This window comes from Pistacia vera, unplaced genomic scaffold (assembly GCF_008641045.1).
Source record: "Pistacia vera cultivar Batoury unplaced genomic scaffold, PisVer_v2 Contig290, whole genome shotgun sequence".
In the NCBI taxonomy this organism is placed as follows: Eukaryota; Viridiplantae; Streptophyta; class Magnoliopsida; order Sapindales; family Anacardiaceae; genus Pistacia; species Pistacia vera.
The window spans coordinates 261,322-281,680 of NW_022196102.1; the positions used below are offsets into that span (position 1 = coordinate 261,322).

General features: G+C 38.2%; 1 long non-coding RNA gene and 1 pseudogene across 1 annotated transcript; both read right to left on the bottom strand.

The window, feature by feature from the left end:
* Window positions 1–17,350, bottom strand: part of LOC116134689 — a 43,618-nt pseudogene extending 26,268 nt beyond the window's left edge.
* A 377-nt stretch (window positions 17,351–17,727) lies between these two features.
* On the bottom strand, window positions 17,728–19,732 carry LOC116134655. Its single transcript, XR_004128780.1, has 4 exons — window positions 19,668–19,732; window positions 19,222–19,275; window positions 19,051–19,143; window positions 17,728–17,780 (listed from the first exon to the last, which is right to left on the bottom strand). It is a non-coding gene; the product is annotated as an uncharacterized LOC116134655 (long non-coding RNA).
* Window positions 19,733–20,359: the final 627 nt, after the last annotated feature.

The following is a 20,359-nucleotide window of genomic DNA, read 5'->3' on the forward strand; positions in this document are numbered from 1 at the left end:
GAGAACGTTTGACCGGTACAACACGTTAACAGTTGTGGTCTCTTTACCACCTGTGTGACTGTGACGGTTTGTCTTACTTAGCTTGTGAAAACCTCCTCCGCTACGAACCCTTATTAGTGTCAACAGACACTCCTTTTTTCTTCCTAAGAGAACGCCGCCATTCGACCGAGGTAAACCCGATACTGTAAACATGGTCTAAACAAGTTTTTCAGTCCCATTATCTTGATTTAAAGTCCCCTTAGACTTCCATTTCTTTGTTCTTCAATAATACCTACCCTACATTACCTGACCGGAAAAAACCAACACCAACTCTCCCCCCCTTACACTCTTTGCTCTAGGTCAGTTCTTTGTTCTTTGAGTCTTTGGACTAGGATAGAAGACCGGAGTCAAATGCCTAGAGAACCCAGACAGATGCCATGTAGAGCAACAGCCACAATCGGCGGCTACAGTTCCCTTGATACGAATTCTCCTGATCCATTAATTCCTTCCTTAGTCGCAACAAAAAGAAAGAACTATATAATTGTTATCATATACTTTGTAACTTTCTATTATCCTAAACAAACGGTAATATATGTCGCCAAACCATCCCCTTCTTTCAGTGTTCAAATACACTAATTAGACACTATGCCTAGTAGTACAGACCTCACATGCCAGACAAAGTGTCAAATCGATACATTCCTTAAACTAGAGTTGCCAAGGCATTATCCTGCAGTAAACCCTAAAAATAAATTCAAGCACCAGGAAAGATTCCTATATGGGGTGTACCTATTAGGTCATAGTCAGTGTAACCAGAATTAAATGTTGTCAAACGCAAAGAACACTATAACGACAAGGAAATGAATATATACAGTTGTACTAGCCAAGGAATCTATAAAACATTTCTTTATAGGCTATCTTAGAAAGTCTATAAGCTAGGGAACCCACCTTAAGCATCCTAAGGTTCCAAGACAGAAAAAATGAAGAGCAAACCTTTATCAGTAGTTGTGTGCATCTCCTTGTACATATGTACTCTCTATCAAATTTTCAACATAACACCAGATTTGACATCTTCTCTATCTGGAAGGAGAAGCAAAATAGGTTCAAGGGGAAAACTAAATTTATGTAGGCTTTTACTGGATGTGAGTGCTTTGTTACCTGAAGAGTCTTTGGCTTGGATCTCAAAAAATATGTGATTGTTCATTGTAAATCTGTAATAACATGTGGATATATTAGGACATGCAACATTAAATTTCACAAGAGCAAAAAGGGATATGTCCAGTCACAAAAACTGAAGAAAAGAACAACGACATTCTCTCTCTCTTCTAATACAAACAAAAGAAAGAAATCAACAATTTCTCGCTTTTTGTAACGCCCACATGAGGTACGTAGTTATTGTCTTCCTCCACTTTTATTTGAGTTGGGTTTGGTAATATTGTTTAAGTGAGTATGTGTGTGAATGCTTGCCCTGAATTGTTGAAAATAGAAGAAGTTTAGTGTACCAAGCTTCGCCGGGGCGAAGAAGAATCTGCCGCGCGAAGATGTGTTGAAACCACGGGGAAACTCTCTGGATAGTTCGCCGCGGCGAAAGATTTCTTCCCGCGCGGGACAGGCGATAAAGTTTGTTAAGTTTTAGATTTTCTTCCCTAAGGGCAATTTACCATTCTACCCTAATTAGCAGGAAAAGTGGGGAGTTAATTGTAAGGATTTTTCATGGAGATATGTTGATATGGGGGTGTGTTTGTAATGAATCAAAAGTATAGATGGAATTCCCAAGAAGAGTAAGGGCAAAATGGGAATGTTGGTATAAATTATTAAAAGGAATTAAGGTTAGCAAACCCTCTTCTTCTTCTCAAAAACGCAACCTCCCTTCTTGTCCTCTCAATTTCTCTTTCTTTTGATCAAGGAGTCCAAGGGTTTTTGAAGTGATTGGGTAGAAAACAACCTAAGGCTCAGGTAAGGATTTCTACTTAAGTTGTGAGATTTGTGAATTTTAGTTATATGAAGTTTGAGGGTTTTTGTTCTTGGTTAAGATAGAGAAAAAGTCAAGAAAACAAGTGAAAGGAGAGTTGGTGAAGTCTCTCCATAACAAGTAAGTAAACCCAACCCAAGTGAGATTTAAGAATTTTCTTGATTAGGGTTTGATAGAAATGATGTATATATGTGATAACATGTGATATGCCATGTATGGAAGGTAAATAGGATTTCTATGCCTTGTGAATGTTACACCTTGCAAATATGAGAATGAGTTGTGGGGTGGAAAGGTAGTTGAGATGGAATTGAAGGGTATGGATCCCTTTTTGGAAGTGTTTATTTGACAGGTTTTATGGTTATGTGTGAAGGGTTTCTCCCCATTTTGGATGGAGAAAAGTTAGAATCATTGCTATAGTAGAGTTTATAGTGCACTTGAGTTGTTTGATGAAATGCCTAATAGAGGTTTGAGTGTGAGTAGTGAACCTTAATTCTTGCAACATTGCATGTTGGCATTTCATACGTGCATTGGTGGAGGTGAACATCCATAGGCACTAATTGTGCATGAAAAGTGACCTAGAAGTGTAGGAACTTGTGTAGCAATTACCCTATGAGTAGAGAGCTTGGTGGGTACAACTACTCTAAGGTAGAGAGAGAATGAAAAATGCTAGAATAGAGTGAATTAGAAGAGTAGTGTAGATGGGTTGATGCTGTGATCATCACCGATAGTTAGGAATCGGGTTGATGTTTGTGATCACCACCCAATAGCCTAGAGATGGGTCGATGCTTGTGTGTCACCGATAGTAGTAGAAACGGGTGGATGCTTTGTGACCACCACCCGTTAGTTGTTAGATAAATGGGTTGATGCTTTGGTGATCATCATCCAACATTATAGAAGTGGGTTGATGCTTGTTGTCATCACCCGACAGGATTAGAGACGGGTTAATGCTTGGTGATCGTACCAAAAGTCATGAGAAACGGGTAGGTGCTAAGTGGTCCACCCGATAGTTAGGAAAACCGAATAGGTGCTTTGTGTGATCCCATCGGTAGTCACTAAGAAGGGTTGGTACTGTGTGAATTTCACCCGATAGCGAAGAGTGAGATGTGCTGTGTGAAAGCCATCACCATACTCCGGTAAGATGAGGCCATGATGTAGTAGAAAAGAAATAGAGAAAGAAATAGTATAAGGAAAGAATTAAGAGTATCATACGGGAAGACAGATAGAGGGTTTTACTTACTGAGCATTATTTTGTGCTCACCCCGTTATTTCCTGTTGGATGCGGATCTAGGTGTTGATGCAGTGGAGGGGCGGCGGCAAGCGAGGAGCAATAGCTACACGTTTCCTGTTTTGTCTTTAAAGATTTTGTGAAACAATACTTGTGTATAAAAGATATGATTATATGAAAAAAATTTGGCCCAATTTTCTATTGTAATTATGCTGCATTGTACTAGTTTTAGAGTTGTACATTTTTGGTATCAGAGCAAGATTTTGGGATTGACAGTGTACTTTCTATCGCCACGACGTCTAACCGACTGTGTGAGTAATTCTTTCCTTATAATGTTTCTTGAGTTCATAGTGTGATCTTTTGTAGATGAGGCGTGTTATCGAAATCGTGGTAAGGGTGGTGAATGAAGGAGAACCTTCTAACCACACAGAGTCTACGCCCCTCCCTTGGATGAAGCTAGATCCGGGGATTATACAGCAAGTTATGGCAGAAACCAGGGGAGAGTTGGACCCTTACAGGTACCGCCATTACCACATGTCGAAAGAGGACAAACGGTACCTCCCCAGTACAGAGCAGAGTGAACCGATTTACGGTCTTCAGTCAGCATCAACCTCAGAGTTAAGGGTACTACAGATCCAGTAATAGCAGAAGAGTGGCTGGGTCAGTAGAACGAGCCAGGGTTTTTCCCATGTCAGACCGGGAGAAGATCCGGTATGCGAGTTTCTTGTCGGGGTGATGCCCGAATTGGTGGGAATAATGAGAAGAAACCATGACGTGACAGTAATGAAGTGGGAAGAGTTCAGGCAAGAGTTTGAGGCGAGTACGAACAGAGGACCAAGTTCATGAGAAGGTCCAAGAATTTATTAGTTTACAGCAAGGGACTAGCGCGTGAAAGAGTATCGGTGAAATTAACCTGCAAGGTTTGCACCAGGGATTGTTAGCACTCGGCTTGAGAAGGGAAAGTTTGTGCATGGATTGAAACCGGGATAGCCGGGATATAATGACAAGCTCAACCCTCCTCGAATTAATGAGGCTTGAGGCGGCGATGAGGCGGAGATTTTTAGAATAAAATTCCGTAGGATCCTCGACGGAAGACAAGGAGCTACCTTTGCTCCAAGAGAGAAGCATGAGGGTGTAAAAGGTAAAGCATGAAGAATCAGAAGAAGTTTCAGTATAGCAGAATAAAAGAGTGGAAGAATAAGCGACCGAAGGAAGGGTTTCTCTTGCCCTAAATGTGGGAGAATCACCAGGAGAATGTCTGAGGGAGAAGAGAGTGTGTTATAGGTGCGACAGCCAGGGCACATGATGAGAGATTGTAAAGCTCCTCTTCACCAACCACTCCGAGTTCAGGAGGTACTGCAAATGCCAGGTTTTTACGTGGCAAAAGGGAAGCAGAGGCCTCCATCAGCCGTTACTGGTCAGTTATTATTTCATTCACCTTATATGCTTTAATTGATCAGGTCGCACATCTTATCTAGGATGTTGAGAGATTAGGTTTGAAACCTCTAGAGCGACTCAACCCATTAAGATAGATACTCCGATGGGGTAGTGTTGTGTCAAGAGATTTGTAAGAGAGTTTAGTGATCCAGGGTGAGAGTTAACGTTGACTTAATAGTTTGATATGCCCGATTTTGATGTGATTGGGCTGGATTCCTAGGGAGTATGGAGTGAGATTGATGTCGGAAAAAAGAAGGGAGGTAACTCGATAGTGGAGATAAGTTTAGTTTGGAGAAGGCCATCAGTTGGCATGCTGATTAGTAGTGTGAAAGCCAGGAGAGTTGAGAAAGGTTGTCTGGGTATATTGCCATGTAGTGCAGAGTGGTGATGTTCACAGTGAGATTCAGAGGGTGCCGTATGTCGAGACTTTCTTAGATGTTTCCGGAAGAGTTACGGGTTTGCCTCCAGAGAGGGAGGTAGAATTTTATCGAATAGCACCAGGGACAGCACAATATCTAAAGCCCCTTATCGAATGGCCCAGCTGAGCTCAAGAATTAAGAAGCAACTCCAAGAGCTTTAGATAAAGGTTTTATCCGACCAAGTCTCCTTGGGGAGCTCCAATTGTTTGTGAAAAGAGGATGGATCATAAGGATGTGTATTGATTATAGGAGTTGAATAAAGTACAGTGAAGAATAAGTACCCGCTACCGAATAGGACCTTTTGATCAGTTGAAAGGAGCGCAGTGTTCTCCAAAATGATTTGAGGTCCGGGTACATCGAAGAGGGCTGAGCAAGATGTGCTAAAAATGCCTTCGTACAAGTATGGCATTATGAATTTGTAGTGATGCGTTTGGCTTGACTAATCCAGCAGTTTTATGGACTTGATGAACAGGGTATTCATGAGTATTGGATCAGTTCATTGTTGTTTCATCGAAGACATTCTGATTTATCAAGTCAAGAGAGAGCATGAGAACACTGAGATAGTTTGCAACGCTGAGAGAAAGAAGTTGGTGCTAAATTTTCTAAGTGTGAGTTTTGGCTGAACAAGTGATATCTGGGCCATACCGTGTCGAAGGAAGGGATTTCGGTAGATCGAGTAAAGCAAGGCAATCTAGATGGCAAGCCGCGAACAGTGAAAGAAACAGGAGTTTCTTAGGCTTGAGCAGGTTACTACGCGATTTGTAGCGGGTTCGCCCAGTTGGCTAAACCATGACAGCTCTTACCAACAGAAGAAACCCTTTGTTGGTCAGCAGCATGTGAAGAAAGCTTTCAAGAGTGAAAGAGAGGGTAACACAGCTCCTGTTAGTGTTACCCAGAGGGTGTAGATTATGACATTTATAGACGCCTCTCTGCAGGACTTGGCGGTGCGATGCAGTTAGGTAGGGTATAGCTTATGCTCTCGAATTGAAGAGTACGAGACCAGTACCCACGCATGACTTAGAATTAGCAGCGTGGGCTTGCCTTAAAGATTGGAGGCATTACCTTATGGTGTGAAGAGTATCTACACGACCATAAGAGTTAAAGTACTTCTTCACTCAAAAGAGTGAATATGAGCAAAGAGAGGGTTAGAACTGGTTAAGGATTATGATGTGAGATCAAGTACCAACGGGAAAGCAATGTAGTAGCCGATGCTTGAGTAGAAAAGCCATGTTTTCCGGCTTCCAGGCAGAAAGAGTGTATAGAAGAATTGTCTAGGAGCAGATTGAAGTGGTTCCGGGAAGATTGCCAGTAGAGGTCAGTCTCTTTACTAGAGGAAATTAGAGAAAAGCAAATGGCTGATGAGTTGTGTCAGAAAAAAGTTCAGCAAGTGCAGTGAGGGCAAGAAAGAGAGTTCTTTGTGAGAGATGGTTCCTCATTTCAGAATCGGTTGTGATTCCTCCAATGAGGGTTGAAACAGAAATTTTAGAGGCTCATGACACACCTACACGCTCATCCGGAGCAACCAAGATGTATCAAGATGTAAAGAAGGCTCTTGGTGGCAGGTATGAAGAAAGACATCGCGAGTTTGTGGCTAAATGTCTACTTGTCAGCAGGTGAAAGCAGAAACATCAACGGCCTCAGGGTTGCTTCAACCATTGAGTATTCCGAGTGGAAATGGGAGGCATTTCATGGATTTTAACGGGCTCCCAGAGTGCAGAAGGAGTAATGCTATATGGGTGATGTGGATAGGTTAACCAAGTCAGCCATTTTCTTCAGTAAAGGAAAGTACCACTACAGATCAGTTGGCTCAGATTACCTAGGAGATAGTCAGATTCATGGTGTGCCCAAGACATAGTATCAGATAGAGATTCCGATGTTGTTTCAGCCTTTGGACAAGTTTATAGAGGATTTGGGTACCGTTTAGCATTCAGTACGCCTATCATCCTCAGACAGATGGCAACAGAGAGAAGAATCAGGTGCTGAGGATAGTTGGAGCCTGTTGCATGGATTATAGAGATCTGGCATGAGATGTTACCTTAGTGGAATTTGCCTACACAACAGTTATCAGTCTACAATTAGAATGGCACCTTACGAGGCTTTGTATGGTAGACGGTGTAGGTCTCCCTTCATTGGAGGAGTAGGCGAAAGAGATGAGTTGAGTACCGCGTTGGGCCGAGATGACTCAGAAATAGTAGAAGAGTGAAGTTAATCGAAAATAGAATAAACAAGCCCAGATCGACAGAAGAGTTATGCCGACTTGAAGAGGAAAGAGGGAATTCCAAGTGGGGACAAAGTGTTTGAAAGTTTCCCCTACAAGCGAGTAATGCGCTTCTGAAGCAAAGGGAAGTTAGCACGAGGTATGTGGCCTTTTGAGGTTGCACGAGTAGGAAAGGTGGCCTACAGATTGGCACTACCACCTAGCATGGACAGGGTGCATGATGTCTTCCATGTCTCGATGCTACGGAAATATGTAAGTGATCCCTCCACATCCTGAGCGTAGGGAGTTGAAGTAGCAGAGAATCTGTATATGAAGAACGTCCAGTCAGATTTTAGACCGAAGGGTTAAAGAACTTCGGAACAAGAGTGTTCCGTGTAGGTCCTTGGAGGAATCACAAAGTGGAAGAGGCCACTTGGGAATGAGAGCGGGACATGCGGACGTTCCCAGAGTATTTGTGAATTTCGGGGACGAAATTCTTTTAAGGGGGGAGAATTGTAACACCCCACTGAGGTACGTAGTTATGTTTCTCTTTCGCTCTATTTGAGTGGTTTTGGTAATTTGTTTGAGTGTTGTGTTGAATGCTTGCTGAAATTGGTTGAAAAAGAAGAAGTTAGTGTCCAAGCTTCGCGGGGCGAAGAAGAATCTTCGCGCGCGCGAGATGTGTTGAAACCACGGGGAAACCTCTGGACAGTTTCGCCGCGGCGAGAAGTTTCTTCGCCGCGGCGACAGGCCGATTAAATGTTTGTTAAGTTTAGATATTTTCTTCCAAGGGCAATTTGACCATTCTACCCCTAATTAGCAGAAAAGTGGGAGTTAATGTAAGGATTTTCATGGAGAATATGTTGATATGGGGGGTGTTTGTAATGAATCAAAGGATATAGATGGAATTCCCAAAGAAGGTAAGGGCAAAATGGGAATGATTGTGTATAAATTTCATAAAAGGAATTAAGAGTTAGCAAACCCTCATTCTTTTCTCAAAAACAACTCTCCATTCTGCTCCTCTCAATTTTCTTTCTTTTGATCAAGGAGTTCCAAGGGGTTTTGAAGTGATTTGGGGTAGAAAATCAACCTAAGGCTTCCTAAGGTAGGATTTCTACTTAAGTTGTGAGATGTGGATTTTAGTTTATATTGAAGTTGAGGGTTTTTGTTCTTTGGTTAAGAGTAGAGAAAAAGTCAAGCAAAACAAGTGAAAGGAAGGTTGGTGAAGTCTCTCCATAACAAGGTAAGTAAATCCACCCCAAGTGAGAGATTTAAGATTTCTTGATTAGGGTTTGAAGAAAGATGTATTTGTGTATTACATGTGATATGCCATGTATGGAGGTTTAAATAGAGATTTATGCTTGTGAATGTTACACCTGCAAATAGAGAAATGAGTGTTGGTTGGAAGTAGTTGAGATGGATGAAGGGGATTGTGGATCCTTTTTGGAAGTGTTTTATTTGACAGGTTTATGGTTATGTGAAGGGGTTTCTCCCCATTTTGGATGATGAGAAAAAGTTTTAGAATCATTGCTATAGTAGAGGTTTTAGTGACTTGAGTTGTTGATGAAATGAATAAGAGGTTTGAGTGAGTAGTGAACCTTAATTCTTGCAACATTGCATGTTGGCATTTCATAGTGCATTGGGGAGTGGCCCATAGCATCACTAATTGTGCATTGAAGTGACCTAAGAAAGTGTAGGAAACTTGTGTATGCAATTACCCTATGAGTAGAGAGCTTGGTGGGTACAACTACTCTAAGGGTAGAGAGAAAGAAAAATGCTAGAATAGAGTGAATTAGAAGAGTAGTGTAGATGGGTTGATGCTTTGTGATCACACCCGACAGTTATGGGAATGGGTTGATGTTTGTGATCACCACCCGAATAGCCCTTAGAGATGGGTCGATGCTTTGTGATCGTCACCGAGAGTAGTAGAAACGGGTGGGCTTTGTGACCCACCCGGTATTTGTTAGATAAGGGTTGATGCTTTGATCATATCACATTTAGAAGGGTGGGTGATGCTTGTGTCATCACCGCAGCGATAGAGACGGGTTAATGCTTGGTGATCGTTCCCAAAGTCATGAGAAACGGGTAGGTGCTAGTGGTCTCCACCGTAGTTAGGAAAACGAGTAGGTGCTTTGTGATCCCACTTGGTAGTCACTAAGAACGGGTTGGTACTGGTGAATCCACCGATAGTCATGAAGAGTGAGATGGTGCTGTGTGAACGCCATCCGGCCGTACCTCCGGTAAGATGAGGCCATGATGTTTAAGAAACGAAATAGAACAGAAATAGTATAAGGAAAGAATTAAGAGTTATATACGGGGATAGACAGATAGAGGTTTTACTTACTGAGCATTATTTTGTGCTCACCCGTTTTTCCTTTGTGATGAGGATAGGTGTTGATGCAGTCGGAGGGGCGTCGGCAAGCGAGGAGCAATAGCTACACTGTTTCCCCTTTTGTCTTTTAAAAGGAATCTTGTAAACAATACTTTTGTGTATAAAAGACATATGAATTATAAGAAAGAAAGTTTTGGGCCCAATTTCTATTGTAATTATGCATGCATTGTACTAGTTTTCAGCAGTTGTTACACTTTTCCACTCAGTAAAAAAACAGAAGCTTTAAAATTACATTTTCTCAAGCTTGAGTCACTTTTTCCCCAAATTCTGTCAAAATACAAAAAACATAATATCAATAATCACTGAAAAGAAGAAGATGGAAACAATTACTTGAACACCTGACAACCATTATGTTCGGGAAGTGTATGGGTGGCGCGTTGCGCTTGAGGGTTGGGCGGGCATGGGGGAAGCGGACTTTATCTTGGAAGATGCCGGAGAAGGTGGAAGAAGTGAGTTCGTCTTTTTGCTTCTGCAATGATTTATTGAATTAGGGTTTTTTGAGAGGCAACTCACTTGAGTGGGTCTCTTTGAAGATTGTGTTTCTTGGTGCATGAAGTGGTTGATTCCGATCAGTAAACTACAGAGAGAGAAGAGAGAAGAGAGAGTAGCGTTTGTAATTGGGCAAATTGCTGAGATTGAGGGCATTGGAGACAAGAAGAAGAGAGGAGAAAGGAATGTAGCGTAAGAGTAGAGAGGGGGTAAACTTCTGAATTTTGTTGAATTATTCACATTGGGGGAATTTATAACCAGCAAGTGGAGAAAATTAGTTGCCGGCCATCCCAAGTTTCGATTTAAGAAAAGGTCTTGAAAATGTTTTTCATTTTTTTTAATTTAGAGAAGATGACGTGACAAGTTAGGATTAATTAAACACGTAAATAGGTTAAAATAAAAAGAATTAAAACATATGTGGGCCAAATAAATATGAAAGTTTTAAAATTTGAAATTACAAAACAAGCCCCACCTATCACCTTGCTTAATCGAAATCATTGGGCAAAAAAGCGATTTCTTGAAACAAAGGGAGACACTGCGATTTCCGATCGAACTGCAAATTTCCAAACCATATTAATCCTAAAATCAATTTCTGATGCTAAACGGAATACAGTCGCGGATGTCCATCGATAAGTCGCGATTTCGATCGATTTCTTGAACCCTAAAATTGATTTCTTGAACCCTAAACGGATTCGTGTGATTTCCGGTGATACAGCCAGTTCCGATCGAAAATGCAAATTTTGACACCAAATTCAATCCAAAACCGTGGCTGACACCACAATGAGGAGAAAAACCCAATGCCACTTGAATCCTGGATTCGGTGGTGCAAGCAGTTCAATGGCTGCTTCGGTGGATCATTCGATCAGTGAAGGTGGTCCACAGGCAGAGGAGACCACGGCAGCACAACGAGAGAGAAGAATCGCAAAACAGTTCTGAAGAGGAGGAGTTAGGCGAGAATGCAGGCGAGGAGGAGGAGTCGGTAAAGAATCAGGCTAGGAGGAGTTTCCGAGGATTCAGGTGATGAGAAGGAGGTCGGCGAGAATAAGGCTACGAGAAGGCCGGCGCAGAAAGGGTAGTATTTGTTTTGGCAGTATTGCTCTATTGTCGCTGAAGCGACCATTGTATTGCAAGCGATTAATCTCTTTACTCCAGGTCGTTAAGTGATACAAAGGAGCGTTAAGTGATCTTAGAAATGGGTAGAATCATCTGTCCAGATCTAAGAGTATCGCTTAAGCGATTGATTCAATTCTTTTAGTCGCTTAAGCGATTTAGATCGTTTAAGCGATCTGTTTGAAGCGAATATTTAGATATAAGATCGCTTAAGCGTCTTTTGTATGACTTAAGAGATTCTTTCAGTTCGCTAAGCGATTTCAAATCGCTTAAGAGATCTTGCACGAGGCAAAGTCAAGATCTTTAAGCGATCCAAATCGCTTAAGCGACCACAGGAGGTAATTTTTGTGTGATATTTTGTTATTAGTTGTTTGATTATTTGGTTGCGCATTTTGTTATATCGATGGTGCGATTGTGTGGACTGTTAACTATAGAGACTACAAGTGGGAGCTTGTAAGCAATAAAGTACCCTACTTCCCTGCAAGGTGACAGTCAGGTCGAGTGGATGTTTGACAGAATAAACCTCTATGTCCAACCCATAATCATTCTGGGCTCACCATGACTCCATCTATTTTCACCAACAATTGGCCCTTCAAGACATTGCAGCCCCATCTGATCTTGACAGTCCAGCCCCTCATCTATATTTTCTTCAAGAAAAGAGAAGCCCAACTCCTTTCCAAATTTTTCAAGCAAGCTAATTGGTTTACAAATATATACAGTATGTTGTAATTTTGAGATTATATTGTTCCCTTTAATGTCTTCATGAGGGTAAAACTAACCCAATTCTTAAAAAAAGCAAGATTCTAAGAGACAAACGGAACAAAATATGTTATTACTTAAATTTTTGAGTTAAAAAGATGTTGACCCCTAAGGTTTATTGTTTTAGCCACTGTTTTGAAAACTGGACCAAACAGGTCCGATGATCAGTGCCCTATGCGGTCTGGGTTACCATTTTAAACTATTCACAAAATCTCTAACTTGATCACTGGTGAATGAGAGGCTATCAAGTGTCGAGGTTAAAGGGTTTTTGTAGAGTGAAGGCCAGTGGTTCAGGTGGTGGTGTCAGATTAAATAGTATGCCCGAATTTTGTCAAAAAATGAACCCAATCACGACGATGTTTGCAAGTCATAGTCGGCAAACAAGGGCTACCAAATTTAGGAATTAAAGGAGTTTTGTAAAGTGGAGGATGATGCTTTAGATAATAGTGTCAAATTGAATTTTAACCAGCGAAATTTGGTCGAAAAAATCAATTTAGTGTCGGATCGTAGTAAAGGTGGGATAAAAAATCCGAAAACCGAACCAAACCGAAAAATAGGTTTTTTATACAAACCGGTTCGGTTTGGGGAATTCAAAAAACCGAAAAACCGGTTCGGTTTGAAAAAAAATTAAACTGGTTAACCGACAACCGGTTTAACCCTAAATATAAAAGTAAAAAAAAATTTTTAACTCCTCAGTCATCAGTCCTCACGCAGTCACGCTACTCCATCCACATTTGTCTTTCTCTGCCTCCATTCTCCAAATCTGAAAATTTCAAATCTCTACACTTCCACTTCGTCAATCGTCTGGTCTTCACTTCCAAAGTTCCAGACTCTAGTTCGTCGGCAGTTCCAGTCTTCCACACCGTGACTCCATCCATAGTTCGTCAGTTTCCCACTGTGAGCTACTGAGTAAAGCTGACTCCATCCACTTTCCAGTCACCGTGAGCTACTCCATCCACATCGTGAGCTATGTTCTTCGTTCACCAACACCTAGCACTCCAGCAGACTCCACCGTGAGGCGTGAGTAGACCCACCCTGAAGAGACTCCACCGTGAGGCGTAAGCAGACCCACGATGAGTACTAAGCAGACTCTTGATTAGAACTTTGTTTGTTTTGTTGAACTCTGTGATTTCAATTTGAAGACACTTTGTGTTCAAAATTAACTATGTTTTAATTGTTTATTAGTGTGGATTTGTTAGATTGGAGAAAGAATATATATTTGAAAATGTTTTAATTTGATAGCGATAAGTTGAACTCTATGATTTTGAAGACAGTTTGTGTTCAAAATTTGCTATTTTAATTGTTTATCTGTGTGGATTTGTTAGATTGGAGAAAGAATATATATTTGAAAATGTTTTAATTTGATAGCGATAAGTTGAACTCTGTGATTTGAAGCCAGTTTGTGTTCAAAATTTGCTGTTTTAATTGTTTATTTGTGTAGATTTGTTAGATTGGAGAAAGAATATATATTTGAAAATGTTTTAATTTGGTAGCGACAAGTTGAACTCTGTGACAATGTGATTTGATCATTTGAAGACAATTTTTATTGTCATTTTCTTAATTGTGTGGATTCAAATCAATTAGTTTAGTGATAAGTTGAACTCTGTGATTTGAAGACAGTTCGTGTTCAAAATTAACTGTGTTTATTTGTGTGGATATGTTAGATTGGAGAAAGAATATATATTTGAAAATGATTTTTTTTTTTTTTTTTTGTAACCTTTGAAGTCATGATGTGTACGTTAATGTTTGATAAAATACTCTAGCTTATTCACCCATTGGATTTTTATAAAATCTTTAGCATATATGCAAATAATAATTTGGGCACAAACATTGATTAACATATTAAATTTTGTTTACAAACATTTCTTAATAGAGATAATTTTCTCTTCTTGAAGGCAGCACAAATAGTCAGATATTGATAAAATACCCAAACAGTCAAACTAATGCTAGCTCTTGCTATTTTCAATTATGAAAGTACACTCACTTGACAATCATAGTAGTTCAAAAACATAGTCTGCAATGTTTTCTTCCACCAAAACTTGGATCAGTTTGCCCAGAGCACCTACCGAGGACAAAAAATGGAAGATCAAATCTAATGTGTTGATTTGGACTTGGCTGTCAGACGAAAGCAGTGGGCCTTTGATGGCCTTAGCAAATAAAACATTCAAGGAAGGACGACCTTCTCCATCTTCTGTTATTTTCATGGAGTTATCTCCCTCATCGAAACTCATGCTACATATGTCATTGGCATATGCATTTACGAAAAATCCTTTCTCAGCCAGGATCATCGAAGTGCTGGGCAAATATAATTGAAAAATGTTCATTGTGAGAAGACAACATTGATGATACTATGGAGATGAGTATCTAGATGACTGTATATATCCATCCTATGTCTCTTGAATTCAGCATAATTTTCTGAGAGTTCTAGACATTTTATGATTGTTTGGGGATATTTCCTAGGCAACTCATGGAGTGGTTATCCTAAAACACTTGCTTATGGACAAAATTATGCAATGTTTAAGTTTGGAAGGTTAAATATTGATTACAGATGCTACAGGGAACTTCATCTTCCCAGTGAAGTAATGGTGGCATACTACAATCATGTTTACATGTGATTAATACAGTTTTTGCCTCTGCATGCCACTATTTGTTACTTCTAGTAAAGAGTTGAAATGAAGAACTTAACTAGAAATATCTCTTACCATCGAACTTTGAATCTTGAACTCCTCCAACAGAAAAATCACAAAAAGATATACAACTATCTCTTGTCCACCTAGACTTTTGTTGTAATCTTAAAAACACCCATATGATTCTAAAATTATCTATGACTTTTTCTATAATTATTATTACTGACCTTTTCTAAGGTTTGCTTAAATATCGCTAAACTCCTCCTAAAGACTAAAACTGTTGGGAGTTCAAAAATAATTTCAAAACCATAAGTGCGTATTCGGGATTACACCCTGGGTTAGTAAAGGTCAAAAGATAACATTGCCAAGTAGAATAAATAGAATTTGCAACAAAGGAAGAAAAAAAAAAAAAAAAAGGCCTTATAGAATGTGACAAACCTATAAAGTTGAGGTGAATGTCATCATCTCGAGCTTTCATCAAAGCCTCCAATGAAAGATGCAAGAGCTTAGGATAGTGAGCAAAAAGAACATCAGCTCCGTCACTATTCATGGATTCGCATTGGAGGATGGATACTTTATACAAAACAAAAAGGATATCTCCACTGATTTCCTCACTGTGCTTGGAGAAACAAATAGGTCTTAGCTTACAATAGGGTAGATGCATTCAAGGTAAATCTTATTACCTTGGCAAATGAAGGCCTGCAATAAGATTGGAGATGAAGGCATCTCTGTTTTTAAGGAGGACATAGGAATTATTTGTTCAACTATTTAAGAGAACCCCAAAGCAGTGAAGCTACACTTACAGAGACCACAAAATGAAAAGGATTAATAAAGAATTGTGAAGTCTTCAAGAACATTACTAGAAGATGAAAACCTTGCTTTAAACAAATAAGCAACTGCTTTTTTTTTTTTTTTTTAATTGTCATACAATTACTCTAAGCATTGCATCCTTGTATATTCCTAAGCTTAGACTACATGTAAAGATAATTAAGTTCTAACTGATGTCCTCATGTGTCTTTAAACTTCTGAGGTTCATTTTCCTAAGGCCATTCAAAATATTTAATCAGCATAAAAAAACTGTCATCATAAGGGCTTACAGTATATAAGGCTTAAGAATTATGTTTCTCTCAACTATACATATTCTGCCAAACAGAACAGATAGAAATCACGGTATTTTAGAAAGTAGTTTTGGTGCTCTCTACGTTGATTGGGAAGAAGGTTGAGTTGTGTATTTAATTCATATCGTAACAATTATATGACCAAATAAGCAACTAAAGCTTCTGCTCTCAAAGAAGAAAATCAAGTTTGACTGAATCAACCTATTCTACAACAAAACTAATTATGCTTTGCTAGCTAGCTGGAAAAATTCAGCAAAATAAGAATTAATATACAGTAAATTATAGTTTCTGAATTTTCTCAGCAACCAAACACAAACTCATACGATAATGAACCATATAAAGCTGCCTTCGACTCCGGGCCAAGACACCAGAAGAGAGTTTATCGGCGATAAGTGAGACAAACTCGGCAAAAATATCAGAATCGCTTGAGGTGCATAGAGTGGTAATTACATCGATAATTTGGCACGCAATAGGTGTTTCTCAATTGTGTGAAAGCTAATTATTGTTTCAAGTAATGAGGAACAAAATTGAAATATACCTAGAATAAAAAAAACTTTTAGATATATTATTCAAACACTAAATCTTTTCTCTATAATTTTTAATTTAATGGAAATTGCATAAGTCTTTGTGCATGTGAACTGCATTAGCATGTTCCCATGACAATACAAATGATTTTAACAGTACTTCACTTTTTCGATATTTCATTTTTCTTTTTATTTGATTTCTATATTTCTAGTACCATTAAGTTCTTTAAATTCTAGTCTCATCACCAGGATAACACACTTGGTCAAAATTGACATTTTTTGTTCTATTAAACTATATAGCTGTACAGACGCAATAAAAAAAAGTCCATTAAATAGCACCAAGATGTAGATTCAAGTGACAGACACCAGAATCTAAAGATTACCTTATAAGTACAGATGTTGAATCAAGTGAACTATAACAGAGACCCATGTTGCCAGATCGACAAGATTTATTCCACTTGTTTTAAACCTACTTATACCATCTGCCTTGCTCTAAAAGACACAAGAGTTTAATGCAGAAAACATAGATCACAATGAAATGAAACAAAACTCATGAAAAAAACAAAGATATTTAGGTACTCTGTCTTTGTTGCATGTCAATAGATTCTACTCGTACATCAAAGTTAATGAAGCAGATATAATGAGCAAAACTACACAGAATATCAGATTACTTAGCTGGTAAAGAGTATTCTAATAGATAGACACAGATTAATATGCCTTTAAGAGAAACACTTTATGCAAATATATAACTCATAATTTAAAGAAAAACTACTCATTTTTAAATTGCAGCAGTTATTACCTTGCATCGAGATTCAACAACACAAGTGAAAACACTATGTGAGCGTGAGCTTTCTGCATTTACTAGTTGCACCTGTCCTCCTGTTTGACAATTCCTGCATCATAAAAACACTGATCATAAGTTTAATACAAGAAAAATTAACAAATCAAACATATTAAAATTAGATATTGAGGGGAGACAGGAATGTTTCAAGTGAATAATCCAATTTATTTTCCCTAAAATAACTACTAACTATGATCCAGAAGCAGTAGATAAAAACAAAACAAAAAGAATTTCATGGATGACAATTCTCTACATGAACCTCATCAATTAGCTAAACTTCCAGATATGAGGTTAGAACTTACTGTAAAGCCTTACACCATCAGCAATAATCCTTAAAATGCGTCAGTCCAGTAAGCAAATATACATCAATTTGAATCCCCTTAAAGAAGTAAAACCGGTATANGTTTTGTTGTTGCATGTCAATAGATTCTACTCTTCAAGTACTCTGTTGTTGTTGCATGTCAATAGATTCTACTCTTACGCCAAAGTTAATGAAGCAGATATAATGAGTAAAACTGCACAAAATATCAGATTGCTTAGCTAGTAAAGAGTATTCTAATAGATAGACACAGATTAATATGCCTTTAAGAGAAACACTTTATGCAATATGTAACTCATACTTTAAAGAAACACTATGTGAGCGTGAGCTTTCTGCATTTATACTAGTTGCACCTGTCCGCCTGTTTGACAATCCCTGAATCATAAAAACACTGATCATAAATTTAATGCAAGAAAAATTAACAAATCAAACATATTAAAATCAGATATTGAGGGGAGACAGGAATGTTACAAGTGAATAATCCAATTTATTTTCCCCAAAATAACTACTAACTATGATCTATAAGTTGTAGATAAAAACAAAACAAAAAGAATTTCATGGATGACAATTCTCTACATGAACCTCATCAATTAGCTAAACTCGAGATATGAGGTGAGAACTTAAGGTAAAGCCTTACACCATTAGCAATAATCCTTAAAATGCTTCAGTCCGGTAAGCAAATATACATCAATTTGAATCCCCTTAAAGAAGTAAAACTAGTATACTTCTGGTAAAAAAACAATTTTAGTAAAACATTTAGTGTTTGTTCAATCTTTATTACAATTTATTTATTGATTATTCGGAAAAGCTTAGACTTCCATATAAATCTTTCACTATTATATATCCCCTGTAAAGAAGTAAGACCGGCATACTTCTGGTAAAAAACAATTTCAGTAAAACATTTAATGTTTTGTCAATCTTTATTACAATTTATTTATTGATTATTTAGAAAAGTTTAGACTTCCATATAAATCCTTCACTATTATATATGAACTGAAAGAAAAATTAAAAAAAACTCTCAAGTCACCTTAACTCTTTTGTCTGGTCAGTTCTTTGTTTCCTTTTGAGTCATTTGGGAACTAGGATACAAGGAGAAGATTCAAAATCATAGAAGAACATGAACGATTTCCTATGTATAAGAATCACCAATGTGTACATTTGATACATATTCTTATATTTACTTCCTTCTTTGTCATCCAAAAAGAAACTTATTTTTGTTACTGCCATATCTTTAACTTTCTATTTCCTAAACCATGGTACTGTATTCGCCAAAAACACCTACTTCTTTTATGTTCAAACACTTAATAAATTTGTAGTGTACTCTATTCACATGTAGAAAAAAGAAAAAGAAAAACATATAGAGTTGCCAAGCATTACATGCAGCAAACCCTTAAAATAAATTCAAGCACCAGGAAAGATTCCTATATGTTGGGTATACCTATTAGGTCATAGTCAATGTAACATGGATTAAATTGTCAAGCAAAGAAACACTATAACGACAAGGAAAATGAATATATACACGTTCGTACGAGCCAAGGAATCGTACAACATTTCTTTTATAGGCATTCTCTAGAAAGTCTCAAATGCTAGGAACCCATCTTAAGCATCCTCACTATGCATTCCAAGAAGAAAAAATGAAGCAAACCTTTATCAGTAGTTGTGTAACATCCTTCATTGTGCATATATACTCCTCTGTCAAATTTTCAACATAAACACCAGATTTGACATCTTCTCTTATCTAGAAAGAGAAGCAAAACAGGGTCAAGGAAAACTGAATTTATGTAGGTCTTTTATCGGATGTGGGTGCTTCTATTACCTGAAGATTTCTTTGGCTTGGATCCAACAAATCTGTGATTTGTTCATTGTAAATCTGCAATAATATGTGGATATATTAGGACATGCAACATTAAATTTCACAAGAGCAAAAGGGATACTGTCTAATCACAAAATGATTTGTTCATTGTAAATCTGCAATAATATGTGGATATATTAGGACATGCAACATTAAATTTCACAAGAGCAAAAGGGTTACTATCTAGTCACAAAACCTAAAGAAAAGAACAACGACATTTCTCTCTCTCTTCTAATACAAAACAAAAGAAAGAAACTTAACAATTTCTCACTTTTCCACTCAGTAAAAAAACAGAAGCTGTAAAATTTACATTTTCTCAAGCTTGAGTCACTTTTTTCCCCAAATTCTGTCAAAATACAAAAAACATAATATCAAAGAACCACTGAAAAGAAGAAGATGGAAACAATTACTTGAACACCCGACAACCATTACGTTCTCGGGATGTGTATGAGTGGCGAGCTTGCGCTTCAGTGGGTTGGACGGGCGTGGGGGAAGCGGACTCTTAATCTTGGAAGATGCCGGAGAAGGCGGAAGAAGTGAGTTCGTCTTTTTGCTTCTACAATGACTTTAATTTTGAATTAGGGTTTGGAGATGGCGACTCACTTGAGTGGGTCTCTCTGAAGATTGTGTTTCTTGGCTGCATGAAGTGGTTTATTCCGATCAGTAAACTACAAAGAGAGAAGAGAGAAGAGAGAAGAGAGAAGAGAGAGTAAGGTTTGTTAATTTGGGCAAGATTACTGAGATCGAGGGCATTGGAGACAAGAAGAGGAGAGGAGAAAGAAATGTAGCCGTTAAGAGTAGAGAGGGGTAAACTTCTGAATTTTGTTGAGTTTCACATTGTGGGGAATTTATACCCAGAAAGTGGAGAAAATTTAGCTGCCTGGCCATCCCAAGTTTCGATTTAAGAAAATGGCCTTGAAAATGTTTTTCATTTTTCTTTTTAATTTAGGGAAGATAACGTAACATAGTTAGGATTAATTAAACACGTAAAATGGGTTAAAATGAAAAGATTAAAACATATGTGATAATGAAAGTTTTTAAAATTTGAAATTTACAAAACAAGCCCCACATATTCATTAGGGCAAAAAACGATTTCTTGAAC